The sequence below is a fragment of the Lissotriton vulgaris genome, chromosome 2_1 (genome assembly GCF_964263255.1).
Source record: "Lissotriton vulgaris chromosome 2_1, aLisVul1.2, whole genome shotgun sequence".
In the NCBI taxonomy this organism is placed as follows: Eukaryota; Metazoa; Chordata; class Amphibia; order Caudata; family Salamandridae; genus Lissotriton; species Lissotriton vulgaris.
In genome coordinates this window covers 1,321,142,100-1,321,158,702 of record NC_141687.1, presented here as the reverse complement: position 1 = coordinate 1,321,158,702, position 16,603 = coordinate 1,321,142,100, and the positions used below count along the sequence as shown (strand labels likewise).

At 42.6% G+C, this 16,603-nt stretch overlaps 1 protein-coding gene across 1 annotated transcript in view; it reads left to right on the top strand.

Annotated features, from left to right (window-relative positions):
- The window catches only part of MYLK (myosin light chain kinase), a 1,710,670-nt gene that overhangs the window by 129,454 nt on the left and 1,564,613 nt on the right, over positions 1–16,603 (top strand). The gene's annotated exons all lie outside the window — the stretch shown is intronic.

Sequence of the window (16,603 nt, the reverse complement as noted above, 5' to 3'; positions counted from 1 at the left end):
CAAGACGGCGAAAGCACAAATGGCAGAGGCACACAGGATGGTTAAGTAAGAAAATAACCACTTTCTAAAAGTGGCATTTTCAAATATACAATATAGAAATCTTCTTTACCAAAAGGTGTATCTTTAAATCCTGAGTTCAGGAAGCCTAATTTCCATTTCTCTATTTTGTCACAATGGAATGTTAGGCATGTTAGATGTTACAAATCAACTCCCATGTTAGCCTATTGGACAGATAGCCTTTCGATTGTGAAAACGAAATTGGCAGTATTTCACTATCAGGACATGTTAAACACACCAGTACATGTCCTTCATTTTCCATACACTGCACCCTGCCCATGGGGGTATCATGAGGCCTACCTGAGCTGTGCCTTACATTTAAAAATAGGGAAGGTTAGGGCCTGGCAGGTGGGTGCACTTTCCAGGTCGACGTGGCAGTAAACATTGCGCACACACTGCAGTGGCAGGTGTGACACACAGTTGAAAGACTACTTGTGTGGGCGGCACAATCAGTGCTGCAAACCCACTAGTAGCATTTGGTTTATAGGCCCTGGGCACACACAGTGCACTGTATTAGGGACTTACTAGTAAATCAAATATCCCAATCATAGAAAACCAATCATTACACAATTTACATGGAGAACATATGCACTTTAGCACTGAATAGCAGTGGCAAAGTGCCCAGAGTCCTAAAATCTACGAAACATAGGTCAAAAGCAAGAAGTCAAAAAGCAAAAATTCTGGGGGTAAACCCATTGAAAAAGCCAAGTCTAACACTCATACACACAGATAAATCTAGCATTCTTACAGTGCATGCACAAAAATTACATAGAGGGCGCAACAAAGTCAAAAACCTGCCTACAATTCATAGTTTCTCTAAAGTATTTGTGAACTGATGAGCTGTGCCTTTTGTTCCTTAACATCTAGGTGTTAGGCTTCAGTCTGCTCCCAGCCAAGTTGATAGTTGAACAAAAGAAGGTCTGATCCTTTAAATCAGGCCTTTGTTTTAGGCCTGGTTGGATGTAAAATAAGACAGCCCCCTCACTGCCTCCTGGTTGCTGCACTGAACAGAATGCAGGCTATGTGCAGGCGCTGCTGAATAATTTCCCAGTGTCTGAAAATGACACCAGGACCAATTCAGGTTGTTTCCCTGGGAATCTGGAGCAGAAATAGCTGTTGGGACCTAGTTTGGGATATTTCCCCTACTTCCCAGTACTGACAACCGATATTTTTGCAAGCTTTAAGAGATCGTGACTAATTTAAAAATAATGTTAAGTAGTGAAGGCACATACATTCCAAACGTAGCTCTCTTGCCACTCACAAACTTCCATCCCTGCATTCACAGCCATTCCCGAAGAGTCACCTATGGACTGTTTTCTTATAAATATAAATGATTCAGCAGTCTTTGCAAATCCCAGAAAATAGCAATTTTGTGCAGTGACTGATTAGGGTACCTGTTGCAGAGCAGAACTAAGGCGGGGTTACAAACCAGGTGGTGCAAAAACACTGGCTGCGCTGCAACCCAAAAAACACTGGCTGCGCTGCCACCCAAAAAACACTGACTGCGCTGCAACCCAAAAAACACTGACTGCGCTGCAACCCAAAAAACACTGACAGCGCTGCAACCCAAAAAACACCGACTGCGCTGCAACCCAAAAAACACTGACTGCGCTGCAACCCAAAAAACACCGACTGCGCTGCAACCCAAAAAACACCGACTGCGCTGCAACCCAAAAAACACTGTCTGCTCTACAACCCAAACAAAACCGACTGCGCTGCAACCCAAACAAAACACTGTCTGCTCTACAACCCTAACAACACCAACTGCTCTGCAACCCCCAAAACACCAACTGTTCTGCAACCCAAAAACACCGACTGCTCTGCAACCCAAAAACACCGACTGCTCTGCAACCCAAAAACACTGACTGCTCTGCCACCCCAAAACACCAACTGTGCTGCAACCCCCAACACATTGACTGCTCTGCCACCCAAAAACACTGACTGCTCTGCAACCCAAAAAAACGGACTGCTCTTCAACCCCCAAAACACCGACTGCGCTGCAACCCCAAAACACCAACTGCTCTGCCACCCAAAAATACTGACTGCTCTGCCATCCCAAAACACTGATTGCTCTACAACCCAAAAACACTGACTGCTCTGCAACCCAAAAAAACGGACTGCTCTGCAACCCCCAAAACACCTACTGCGCTGCAACCCCCAAAACACCAATTGTTGTGCCACCCAAAAACACTGACTGCTCTGCAACCCAAAAACACTGACTGCTCTGCAACCCAAACACAGACTGCTCTGCAACCCAAACACAGACTGCTCTGCAACCCAAAAACAGACTGCGATGCAACCCCCAAAACACCGACTGCGCTGCAACCCCCAAAACACCAACTGTTCTGCAACCTAAAACACCGACTGCTCTGCAACCCCAAAACACTGACTGCGCTGCAGCCCCCAAAACACCGACTGCGCTGCAGCCCCCAAACACTGACTGCTCTGCAACCCAAAAAAACGCCGACTGCTCTGCAACACAAAAAACCCAGACCACTCTGCAACCCAAAAAAACATTCAGTGCTCTGCAACCCAAAAACACCGACTGCTCTGCAACTCATCCTTAGTACATTGGGATCTAAATACCGCACCTGTAATATATTCTTTACTAAATTCACTTTCACAGTAGTTGTTGCCCTTGACGTTTCTATAGTTTTATTTTTTGCGGGAAAACTTGCACGCTTTGAAAATCAGGATGTGCTTACCTGAAAAAAGTGCCTGATTTATTGCATTGCCATGCCCCTGCACTCCAACAGAGAAAACTCAACCTCTTGAACTCTGGTACCTCGGACAGGGTTTATCTGAAGGTTACAGTCAGTGAGATATACTGCACGCCCCGTGTCTTATTAAGCTGCCCAATGATTTGGAAGATGTAATGGCCTGTTTTATCTCAACATCTCTTATCTCTTGTGGCATTCTCGCGTTTTATGTAACCTTGCTATCAATTTACAAGTGATCGTTTTACTGTCTCCATCCTTCACTACTCCAATAAAATCACTATAGAATAAACCATCTAATAGTGAAGACTTTAAATTATTTGGTCTTGTTCAGATAAAAAGGATGTCTAATTTCCTCATCTGTTTATTTATTTTGTTATATCTACACACGGGGATGTTTGTATTTGAATTGGTAACTCTTCCAGAGTCATGGAGGCAATGTTCCTAAATTGTAGGCCAGACTCTTGCTCAATTTGAAGGATAACCACTAAAAATGGAGAATTCTTAATTTTAGCATAATTGCTTGCCAATTTAGTTTCTCTCAAAATCAGTGAAATCTTGCATGGACCAGATCTTTCCTGGACCTACGTTGGACACTCCAGTAGTAAATGTTGCCTTTCGTTATGTGCAGAGTGAAAGTCTTCTCTCTTTCTCCGTGCAATTAAAACTAGAATAAAAGTTTATAGGTTACTTTCAAACAACTCAAACCTTTTTGTTGCAAAATGCCGACCTATTTGCAGTCACTTATTTCAGCATGTAAGTGACTGATTCTGAGCTCGAAACACAATGTCAGTCGTCCCATTTATCGATTTTTGCCGGAAACTCATGATTTTTAGCTAGCGACTGAAAAATCAAAAGTTTATTTTTATTTGTGAGACCAATTTCTTTTTCAGTTTATTTTCTACCCCCTGCACTCATCTGACATAAACCACCCAAGTCATTTAACTCGTTTTCTGTCTGACTTACAGCCGCAGTCAGTTTTGTGTAACCACCAGCAGGTTACAGGCTTGAATTCCAACAGAGTTGACTATATTATTCTTTGAAGCAGATCTGTGCATAAGTTTTTTGTTTTGCAGATACTCCTTCTCTTAAATTTTCCATTAGTGTCAACATTATATGTTAAAAACATCATGTTGTTCATTGAATTAACTTTGACATTCACCTCTCATCATTTCCCTCCAGCATAAAATATGTAGGTTTGTTTGGTATCTCCCATCTTGTGATTACAGTTTTGTTCTTCAGAATTTCAAATGATGAACAGTAATGTACACACCAATGTTCTAAAAGTTTTTTTCATAGTGTGATCCACATTTCCCATATGTCTCGGTCGGTCAACAATCTGAAGGCTCTTAGTTTAGATTATGCAGATTTGTAGAGCGCACCATCACCAGGGAGGGTATTCTGGCACCGCACTGTGTGAGCGTAGCCAAACCAGGGGCCTAGTGGGACTACAAGAAAAGCCAGGTCTTCAGTTTCTTGCAGTATTCAAGAAGTGAGGTGGAGGCTCTTATGTGTAAGTGGCAGGTCATTCCATGCTTTAGCAGTTATGTAGGCGAAAGCTCAACCACTGGATCTGTTTTTCCTTATGCCTGTGATGTGAGCAAGTAGGGGTCCGGATGAATAGAGGTGTCTGGAAGGCTTGTGAAACCAGATGTGATTGTTGAAGTATGCTGGACCAGTGGTATGCAGCGCCTTGAAAGTGTGTGTGAAGAGTTTGAGTGGGTTTGTTTGTGTATGGGGAGCCAGTGGAGCTCCTTAAGATTTGATGTGATGTGATCATGGCGTGGGAGCTTAATAGTGAATCAGGCTGCCAAGTTCGAATGGTCTGCAGCCTTGTGGTGAGTTCTTTGTTGATCCCAGCATAGAGGGTGTTCCCAGGGTGTGCGTGACTGTTATTTGGGTTCTGATTGGGAGCCATTTGAAACTCTTCCTCAGAATCTTCAGAGTATGGATGCATGCGGCGTTGACGGTGTTAACTTGAACGGTCATGTGCAGTTTGGCATCCACAACGATCCTGAGGTTCTTCGCATTAGTGTGGTGGGGGTGAGTAAAGGTTCTAGCTCTGTTGGCCACTAGGTTGGAGTCCCACAGATCACAATTTCGGTTTTGAAAATGTTCAGATTTAGACTGTTGCTCTTCATCTAGTTTTTAATTTCGGTCACAAAAGCATTTAACTTGATCCAGGTGCTAGTTGTCTTGTCTGTGAGGGGGAGATTGAGTTGCATGTCATCAGCATACAAGAAGACGTTAACATCTTGAGAGCGGATGATGCTGGCTAGAGGGATCATGTATGTATTGAAGAGCATCTGGTTCAGGGAGGATCCTTGTGGAATTCCACAGATGAGGTCGCAGGCGCATTAGGTGTTTGGTGCCAGGCTGACTGACTTGGTCCTTCCTGTCAGGAGGGAGCAGCTCCATCAGAGTTTGTGCTCTGAGAATTTGGTGGGAGACTGTGTCACACACTGCGGAAAGATCCAAGAAGATGAGGGCCATCGTGTCCTCTCTGTCCAGAGTCATGCAAAAGTCCTCTTTGGTGACGATGAGGGCAATTTCCAGGCGGTTGGATGGTCTGAAACCAGACTGAGTGCTATTGGGGAGTTGGTGGTCATTGACGTATTTCGTGAGGTGGTACACAAACAACCTGGTTATGTGGAACACCTTATAGTCTTTAGAATTTATATAAACTGGTAAATTATATACTCCAAGGTATGGCTATGCTGAATTATCTAGTCATGCCTACCTTTAAGTGTTCCTCATTTAAAAATTATCAACCATCATCAACTAATCTCACCACACCAAAGAAGAAAAAAGTGTGAGAAAAGTCAGAAAGGGCCTAACGTAAGCACCATCAATGGAGCTACTGGTTGGTACTCACCAGTTTCCCCGTTCTGTCATCATTGGCAACTTTCTTGACTTAAAGAAAAAGTGTGTGACCTAATCCTTAAACTCATGTAAAGTGGTAAAGAAATAATAATAATAACAACGTGTTAATGATAGTGTCATCTATTATACATCTGAGCCCTGTAATGTAAAGAGGTGAATAAATCACCTAATTAAAAATGAGTTATGAACATCTATTCCACACATATTTGATTTTCATAGTGCCCATACTCGATTAAAAGAAAAGGCATGTTTAGACATGAGCGCTTCCCCTGCCCTCCCCGTGCCCTCTCCCTACAAACAACCCTATACCCTGGACTTGCATGCTGGTGAACTGTCGCTCGGCAGTCCGACATGCGATTGAAATTTCGGAAACCATCCTTAGCGAATCCATTGACATTGCTTTTCTTACTGAAACTTGGCTTAAAGATCACTCCTTTTCCATTCTGGATACACTCCCCCCCCCCTGGCTAATCAATCCTCAGAAAAGATAGACCTGTCAAAACTGGAAGCGGTCTAGCAATAATCTATAAAAACGAACTCCAACTCTCCCCTCTCCCTATCCCTGATCTTTCTACTTTTGAATACCTCGGAGCGGAACATAAAGTGCAAGGCTCCCCTCCAATCAGATTACACAACATCTATCATCCTCCCTGCGACCCTCTTCCTTTTGTAGAAGAATTGTCTGACCTTCTCACCCAATCCTCACATTCCAACTCTAAGAACCTCTTCCTCTGAGTTTTTAACCTCCATTCGAACAAAAATGACTATCCTATGGTTAACCTCCTCACTGATCTGCTCGACATCAATGACCTAAAACAACTATGCCACTCTCAGACTCACTCCAAAGGAGCCACTCTTGATGCTATCATTACTAACAAAGAGTTTTAGTGGCGCCCTGTGCCGAGGCTGGTCCCTACAGTGAGGTGCAGAGGGACGGGGCCGAACTGACAAAGATGGCGGCTGACACCCTCCCTCACGGATCCTGTCCCGGTCGGACGGCTGCTGTAGGCGCGGAGCTGGGGTGCTGGCAGCGCACTATGGGGCCCACACCCAAGGATGTCTTGGCCGCCCTAACGGATCTACGCAAGATCCTGATTTGCAATGCCTGTGAACTGGATCGAAGAATGGCCGCCATTGCTGTTTCACTGCCCTGTAAGGACGTGGTCCGATTCCAAATGAGTGCTGGCGTGCCCGTATCTACTTCCTTGGGGAGGACGTTAGCCCCGCCCGGGTTTTGGGAACTGCTGAGGGCCCTGATTCCTTCGTCCTCCCTGGACAGTGCGGCTGTGTGCGCGAGTGACTCTTTGGGACGCGTGCTTGACCTGAATCTAGGGACGCAATGCTTTTCTTCTTCTCGGGCCGTCCCGACAACACTGCGGCACTTGCCGGACTGTGAGATTTCCCCTTCATGGTTGGTATTACTGTGCTTGAACTTTGTGACACTCGCGGGCTTGGTACCGACGCCTTTGGATTTCAGCTACATGCGTCCTGATGGACTCGAACTGCTGAACTTTTTCTTGGTGTTGTTCGGGCCTGATTGGCTCGGATCCTCCAGATCCTTCAAAAAGTACTGTATATCGATTGTCAAGGGGTCATTTGGTGGTTCTGTTGCTAGACAAGGCCGGGATGATGCATTTTAGGTTTCGGTGGCCCTCACGTTAACTGACGGTGCTTTGGATGTGTTACATTGGGATTGTATTACTGATGTAATTGGTACTTGATGTTCTCCATGATGGTCTATTCTGCTTCTGAATCTTCCCCATGTGCAGGGGTGATGGGCGAGGCCGGGCGGCGACTTTGAGGGCCCTCCTCCACTTATGTTTCTTGTCTTGTCTCTTTTTCTTTCTAAATTTCGGGTTCCAATAGGGCGACCGGCACGCGGCTGGGGGGGTAGGCCTTGGCCTTCCGCGGGTGTGCAGGGTGGGGGTAGGGGGGCGGGGTTTGCTTGTTCTTTGTTTCCATGGCCCTTTAGTCTTTTTTTCTTTTTCTATAGTGTCGTCTTCATTCATGGTTCCTGTAACGTGTATTGTTTTGAGAGGTGGGGTTAGGGTTTGCTATCCACTGGATTTGTGCCTACGTTTCTCCTGATTTGTGTGCCGTACCCCACTACTTCGTTTGTATTTATACTAATTGTTGATATCCTGATTGCGTGCTGTGTTGCAGGACCACTTGTGATTGTATGGCACTTTTTCAGTTCTTATAAATTTAAAAATGAACCTCTGTAATCCTGACTTCGGACCTGATCGTTTGTCCACGAGTTGTCTCCTGGTCTATGTATCGCCCTGGCTTTTGAACTGTTCTGACTCTCCGCATTGATTGCTATAATTTTACTCTGCTTCGCGACCGGCCGAGAAGGTTGTAGGCCCGTACCTGTAATTGATTGCAAGACTAATAAAGGTTTTAAAAAAAACAAAACAAAAAAAAAAAAACAATGAGTTGACCTCCCTTTCCACCATAGTTTCCATTGACTGGTCCGACCACCACCTCCATCCTTTTCATTATCACTAACACTGTTCCACCCCCTCCACCCAAAACCATCAAACAGATGAAACTGACCAGGAATCTTCACCTTATCCCCCAGGCGAACTTGAGGCCCAAGTCAAAGCTCAACTTCAACTCTCTCCTCCCTCCCAAAATGCCAATGACCTCACCGAAAACTTTAACAGATCTATCATTGAGGTCCTTGACCAAATTGCCCCGGCCAAACTAAAACAACAGAAAAACTCCTCCAATTCCTGGTTCAATCCAGATCTCAATAATGAGCGGTGCTCACTTAGAGCGACTGAACGCTTATTGAGGCAAATCCCTTCCCCCTTTAACCTCTCTCTTCTCAGATCTGGTAGATGCAACTATAAAAACACATCCTCAATGCTAAGACATCATTCTTCTACTCCCAACTAGACCTGGCCAAAAACAGACTTGGGGAACTCTTCAGCATTGTGAAAAAACAAACTTCCTCTTCACCCCCCAAGGTGATTGCTACCACTGAGAGATGCGAGGAAATAGCCAACTACTTCTCAGAAAAAATCTCCAAAATTGATCAATCTTTCACCCTAAACCCCGTCCTTCTTAACCCACTACCCTCATCGGACATTTCCTCAAATTCTCCTTCACGCTCTACGTTCCCTCTAGACTCCTTATCGCTCCCTCTTATCTTCCCTATTCTTGAACCCGGCCCCATCGTACTTGAACTAAAAAATAATGCTTCTTGGAATGACTTCCAATCACTGAACTTGATGTCCTTAACGTCATTTCCAGACTGAAACCATCATCTCACACTAAAGATCCTCTCCTTTCCAATCTTGTACAAGATCTAAACCATATCATTGCCCCTTATTGGACCTCAATCATCAAATCCTCCTTTACCTCTGGTTGTGACCCTGCGTTCCTCCAACTGAGACAAATCCCTCCCATCATCAAAAATCCCGCTGGTGACCCTAATGACCTAAATAACCTTTGTCCCATCTCTAACCTCCCTCTTCTCTCAAAAGCCCTTGAAAAATGTGCCCTGCTCCAACTAGATAGACACATTGATTCATTCAATCTTCTAGACTCGCTCCAATCAGGCTTCAGAAAGGGCTGTAGTACAGAAACGTCAATGCTAAACATAACTGATGACATCCATCATGCCCACCACAAAGGTGAATACTCCCTACTCATTCTCCTTGATCTCTGCGCTGCTTTTGACACTGTTAATCACTCTACGCTACTTAACACACTTAAAGATCGTTTTGGCCTCAACGGTTTAGTCCTCAAATGGTTCACCTCCTTTTTCCAACATAGAACCCAGCAAATTAAAATCCACAACTGCCTTTCTAAACCTCTGCCCATCTCCCTAGGGGTCTCACAGAGCTCTATTCTCTCCCCCTCTCTTTTTAATCTCTTTATGGAACCCCTCACCCTCATCGTTAAACAAGCGGGAATTAATTACCACCTATACGCCGATGACACAACTTTACTATAAGATTCAATCCCGCTCAGATGTCCTTCACCTCAATGATGCCTTGAGTAAGATTCAGTCCTGGTTCCAAAACAACCACCTCAAACTCAACCCAAAAAAGACCGAAATCATTCTTTTCTCCCCTAAGAACAACTCACTCCCTATTCTATCCTGGATCGCTGACCTTACAGCACTCAATTGCTCTCTCACTATATCTAACTCTGTTAAATCCCTCAGTTTTAACATTGACCAGAACCTCACTCTTATCCTCCACATAAAAATCTATGCCAAAAGCGCCTCTCTTCACACTCCATCACTTAAAGAAAATAAAACATTTCATTGCAGCAGACAACTTTAAATTAGTTGTCCTATCGCTGGTCCTGTCAAAAATCGACTATGGTAAAGCCATCCTCGCTGAAACTCCTAAAGCCCACCTTGCTTCAATTAAATCGGTACTGAACCTTGCCGCTAGGCTCATTAGCGACCTCAAACTGTTTGATAATATCTCCCCTGCCCTTACAGCCCTTAAGTGGCTGCCCGTTAATGGAAGATCTTCCTACAAGACAGCTTGCATTACACACAAAACCCTGCATCAACGCACCCCACAGTACCGGACAGATAAACTTCATAGCCGGCTGCTCTAGATCACTGAGAAGCTCAACACCCTTGCTCTTGTCCCTCCTCTATTAAACAAGAAAACCACACAATCTCGATCCTTTTCTTTGAACGCACCTTAACTCTGGAACTCCCTCCCCAAAGATCTTCATTGCAACCCCTCTTACGCCAGCTTAAAAAAAGACCTCAAAATTCTCCTGCATAACAAATACCGGGGTCCTTAAATCCTCCCCTGGGCTCTCTTCCCTCCCCTACCTCCTATTGTTCTTCTCCCCCTCTCTCATCTTCCTTAGCCCATTAACTCCTCCCTCCAGTCTTTCCTATAGGACCTGCCTCGTCCCACCTGGTATTACCCAAATTCCCCCCCCCCCCCCCCCCCTCCTCAGCCTCCCTCATTCCCTTATCCCCCCCCCTCTTCTCCATTCTTTCCCTCCCACGCTAGGCTAATATCTAAAGACTTGCAGTAACTCTTTACAACACATGTAATGTGATCGTATAAAACTAGAGCGGCTTTTACCTTCTTGTTGGGTTTTGAATACTACCTCATTGTAAACCTGTTACATTCAATTAATTTTATGTATGTATAGCTGTTTGATATCACCTTAACTATCCCTCTCCCTTGCCTCTAACCTTCTTTTACCCTACCTCCCTATTTTACATCCTTTCCCTCTCTCTCTAGCCTAATCACTCATGATTTGCTGTAACCCTTTCTCAACTTGTTTGCTTAATTAGATTGTGTAATATTTAAATTGCTTTCTACCGTCTGTATTGGTTTCTGAATACTACCTCATTGTAAATTTTGCTATATTGCAATAAATACTCCTGTAAAGCACTCTGATACCCCCGGGTCTAGCTAGCGCTATATAAAATATGTTAAATAAATAAATTAGACCATCTTAGCTTGAATGGCCAACATTTTTCACTGCCCAAACACTTTTTGGCAATTTCATCAGGGCATGGGGACACATCGCCACCTTACTGATGCTTTAAATCTGAAATGGTTGATACAGGAAGAAATTATAGTGCCAGACACCAACAGAAGGGAACACAAACATTGTGAACGGTTTTCATATGCTGACACACTTCAAGAGGCAACACAACTCGTATTTTATGTTTTCACATATTGTCATATTTACCGGGTGGTTGCCCCTGGTGGACTCCTACCAACAACACACCTAGGGGGCTAGAAGTCCTCCTTCACCACTAGAAACAGTACAGCACAAAACAACAAACCTGCGGATAGACATGAATATTTATTTTACCTTTCTCATCCCAATACAAGAGGAAAGAGTACAAGGTGAAATCAAATGTACACTCTATCTGCATTCGTATCCAAAAATCATCCAATCTTTCAAAAAAAGTTCTTAACAGGATTCGGGCCCATAAGTGTCAACCATTGTGTGTCTCACAAAACTCCCCATTTTTTTGGCCCACTGCTTTGTTCAAAGAACGTCCTGCTTACCTGCTCATTGGAGTGAGACAAACGAGGTAACAAGCAGCTGTCCAGAGTCAGACGACCTCCCCACTTAACACTATACAGGCAGTCCACGTTCCGATACTCCACAGGCGCAGAAGACTTGAGCGCCCTGTGAAGTACCGGTTCATAACCGGAAGTTAGGTAGAAACCCCTTCTCAGTCCCCCGGGAGGGAGAAGGGGTGTATCCTGGCTGTTTAGTTGTCACAGGAAACATGGAGTTTCTCTCTGTATCCGGAAGTGAAACAAAAACCTTTTGGTTTCTTTGAATCTTTCAGAGTGACAGTACTAACCCCCTTGTAGTTGTATAATACAATAATGGTGGGCGCCATCTTTCAACAGCATGCAAAACTCCCAGCCACATTCCGAATCATGCATCGTCGGTCTATATCAAAACACCAGAATATCACTCTGGTGTAGAATGAAGGCAATCCTCCAGATCCTACACTCAAGGCATGATATCGCACTGTGAGGTGAAAACCTTAGAAGACAGGCTAAACCGTAAGGAGACAGGAGGGGGAATAAAGGGTACATCCTTCTCCTTTATGTATAGGGTGGATATTACTTGTTGAAAGACACTAGATAATGTGCCAACACACTCATGACCAAATAGACAACCGCCCTACATCCATGAACATGTATAGGGGCTGTCCACAGGTATAATCTCTAACAAAAGAGAGAGGGACCCCGAAACCAAAGGGATAGGGTTCCACGAATGACGCAAGTCAGAAAGAAATTCCCTTTGGGTGAATTTGCAAAAATACATAGGTATTTACAGAACACACATTTAGACTATAAACAGCTTACATACCACAAGGAAGCAATGTAGACACGTGAAAGTTGCAATATATGTGAAAACACTCTGGCAAAGAATAAAGTATAAAACAATTTATTAAGCAGACATTACATCAATTAAATACTAAAAATTGGGAAACATATATAGGACGGTGTAATAAACAATAAAAACAAACATTCCAATAAAAAGGAGTACACGGGGAGAAAGGATTAAACTCAAGTAAAAAACATTAATTTTGGAGTTTCTCCTTAATTTATATTCCCTGATTAACTCCTAGGGCGTCGACGCGTTTCGGCGGTACAATCAATCAGATCCGCCTTCTTCAGGACAGTGAATGGATAATGTTTCCCAAACAAATTCTGAAATTTAAACAAGATCAATTTTATGCACAATAATTAGGTACACTAGATCTAATTGAAATGACAGAAATATGAGGCCTATAGAGATCCTTAAAAAACGTAATGTTACAAGCTTACTAAAAGAACACATATAGACATTGCTTCCATTACACAGAGAGACATATAACACAGTCACATAACGTTACATCTTTACAAAAACCTTGTATAACCACAAACAGGTAATTGGCACCAAAATATGTCGCCTAATCACATAACATCATTGTATGCTGGACGTTAGTTCATTATACATTTACATTTGTCATAAACAATATTTCCAAAAGACCCTTCTGTCAATAACAAGATTGGGAGGAAGCTTTATATGCTCAAAAAGAGTGCTTGACACCAAAATATACTGCCTAATCACATACATTTATTATATTTCAGGAGTGAGTCCATTGAAGATATACATTCGTCATATACGATATTTCTAAAAACCATCTGTGAATAACAAGATTGGGAACCAGACCCAGGTAATTTTCCATTATTTAATGACACCAGATTTAGTTAGGAAAAGAGGTGGCAAAAATCAACGAACAGTGATACCTCACCTACCTCAAACTGCCGAAAGGTATAGTCTAAATGTGTGTTCTGTAAATACCTATGTATTTTTGCAAATTCACCCAAAGGGAATTTCTTTCTGACTTGCGTCACAGGTATAATCTCACTGGTCTGCGCATCACGCACTCCAGTTCCTGATGTACCTCCAGCCAGCACCAAAACAAAAGCATCCGTGATTTTCTTATATATATATATATATATAACGCTCTTTCAAAGCGCACCGCGCATAACAGCACTCTCCGAGAGAAGAACGGACACTTGAATTGGAATCGGTAATGAATGCAGCAGTGTTTCTTTCTTTTCGATTTAGTGAATCGGGGGTGCCACGATCTGACGCGTTTCGGCGATCCCAGTCGCCTTGCTCACCAGATGGAAGTGTTTGTAATTACACACAATTTAAATAACAGACCACCAATGAAAGCACTTTTTACAGAGTATCATGTGACTACTGATGGCAGCAAACAACATAGAAAATAGACTTAATACCAGTCGATTTCTATGTAGTAGTAATCGCAATGTAATTAATACCTGTACAAATACATTTACATTGCTAATTATTCCTTGGGATAAAATAACCGTACTAATACTATTTGTTGCCATTTCACAATTCATGTCTAAAACAATGAATATTTTGATCATTATTAAAAGCATAACAATACATGGCAATAGTAAACTATCTTATAACCGCTTAATGCAATATTTTCTCTATCCCAAATGTACCTCTATTTGATCAACATTGTTTGGTACAAAAAACTTTGCTGTCAAATCACATACATGTATATCATGAAAATTGACCATATGATTATCATTCTAATGTAAAGTGCTATCGTGCAAAAAAGTGCTGTAAGTGAATGAATAAAGTGCTTAAATGATAAAATAGGGAATCCCAGCCGGGAACCCTAATCGGAGAAAGAACCAGCGTTCTGTATACACAGTTCTTATATAACCTTACTAATCAGCCAGGAATTTAGGTCAGGGCTAAAGTGACTAGTGCATAGCAGCTAATAGTGTGCAAATTCATTTTTGAAAATTGCATCTGTACAAATGGCGCCAATAAATAGTATAAAACCATAAATTCATAAATAAATTCATGATAAAACACACACCCACCGGCCACCGGATGAAGACATAAAATACTAATATTTCTTACACAATAAAAAAGCTACCACACTAAGTACAAATTCAACTCATCAACATAATAGTTCAAAACATCCATAAAACTCAATATGTTTACACTGCATGTGATCTCAAAGATAATGGTACAGGTCCTCACACATATTGAGACCTCGAGGGCTCTTAGTATCCAGTTCTAAGATATACTTTGTTTCTAATTGCCTAAGAGCCTTATCCCTGTTGCCTCCTCTTTTGTTTGCTGGGAAACTGTCAATAACAAAATAAGACAATACATTCAAATTGTTATTGTGTTCCGATTTTACGTGTCTTGCAACTCGGTATGTTGTGTCTAAGTTAACTGTTGCTCGCAAATGTTGCAGAATTGATGCCTGAACTGGAAGTTTGGTACTCCCTACATAGCGGAGTCCGCAAATACATGTCAAGACATATACTGCGTATTATGTTTTGCAGTTGAAGTTACCTTTTATCTTGATCTGTTCCTCAGAAAATGCATTTCTATAAAAGCTAGTATTTGCCCCAAATTTGCAGGCTCTGCTACTGCTGGATTTAAAGAAACCCTTTTTTGTGGGAAACCATGAATCTTTATTGAGGAGTTCTGGACTATTTTTTACCAAATCTGACCGCATGGAATGGGCTTTTCGGTAGGTAAAACTGGGCTTTACGGGTAAGACTCCCTTAAGGACCCCATCAGTTCGGGCTATCGGCCACTGTGCATTGATAATTTTTCTTATGGCATGTGATTGTTTACTGAACGTGGTAATGAACCTACACTGTGAACTGCCACTGTCACTAGCTGATCCAATACGAGTGGCTAAGACCTGCTCTGAATCAGTGTTGGGGACTATGGGTACTACTTGCAATACATTAGATCTATCATGTTCATTGGCTTTCTTTAATGCCAACTTTAATTTATGCGCCCCATATCCTCGAGCTAACAGTCTAGCTTTGGCAATTTTTTGTGATTCTTTCCATGCTTTATCCGTACTACATGCCCTTCTGATCCTCAAAAATTCTCCATATGGGAGACTGTCTATGGTATGGCGTGGATGAAAGCTAGACGCGTGCAGTAGCGTATTCCCCGCAGTGGGTTTTTGGTATAAACTAGTTTCAAGTGTCCCTTCATGGATTGAAACCTGAATGTCCAAAAAATTAGTGTGTTTGTAATTGATGTTGCTAGTGAAAGCCAGATTAAGATCATTGTTGTTAATACATTCCACAAACTTGTTTGCCTGCTCAATACTGCCTTTCCATACAATAAAAATATCATCAATATACCGCCACATGTGGGCTACATGGGCATCATAAAGTGCCTTATGGTGTCTTCTGAGGACATGCTCCTCCCACCAGCCTACATGTAAACATGCTAGCTGGGGGAGAAGCATGCCCCCATATCCACGCCTTGCTTCTGTCTGTATATCTTGGCATCAACCAAAAATACATTATTCATCAAACATCTGCGGATCATTTCTATGAGCATTTTATTATGCTGATACATCCCAACCTCACTTTGATCGAGATAGTATTTAACTGCTCGCAGCCCATCTTCGTGTTTGATGCATGTATATAATGCCGTGATATCCAACGTCAGATATACCATATCTTTAGTCCACTGCACAGTGTTCAATTTCACCAAAAAGTCTCTAGAGTCCTGTAGATATGTTGGTAAGGCTGTCACAAACTCCTGCAAATAATAATCAACGTACTTGGAAGTGTTTTCAAAACAACTGTTTGTGGCAGAAATAATTGGTCTGCCTTGAAGTGGGTTCAGCCCTTTGTGCACTTTAGGGATAAGGTAAAACAAGGGTAAAACTGGATACTCCTTGAATAAAAATGTATGTTCGTCTTTAGTGATTAAACCTTCCCTTAGCTACTTTGATAGTTCATTTTTATACTCATTGTTAATTTTGGGCACTGAAACTCCATCACTGCGTTCGTAGCAGTCTGTGTCCTCTAGTTGTCTGAAAGCCTCTGCCCTGTTTAGATGTTTATCCCACAGGACAATATTGCCCCCTTTATCTGCATTGTTAATTA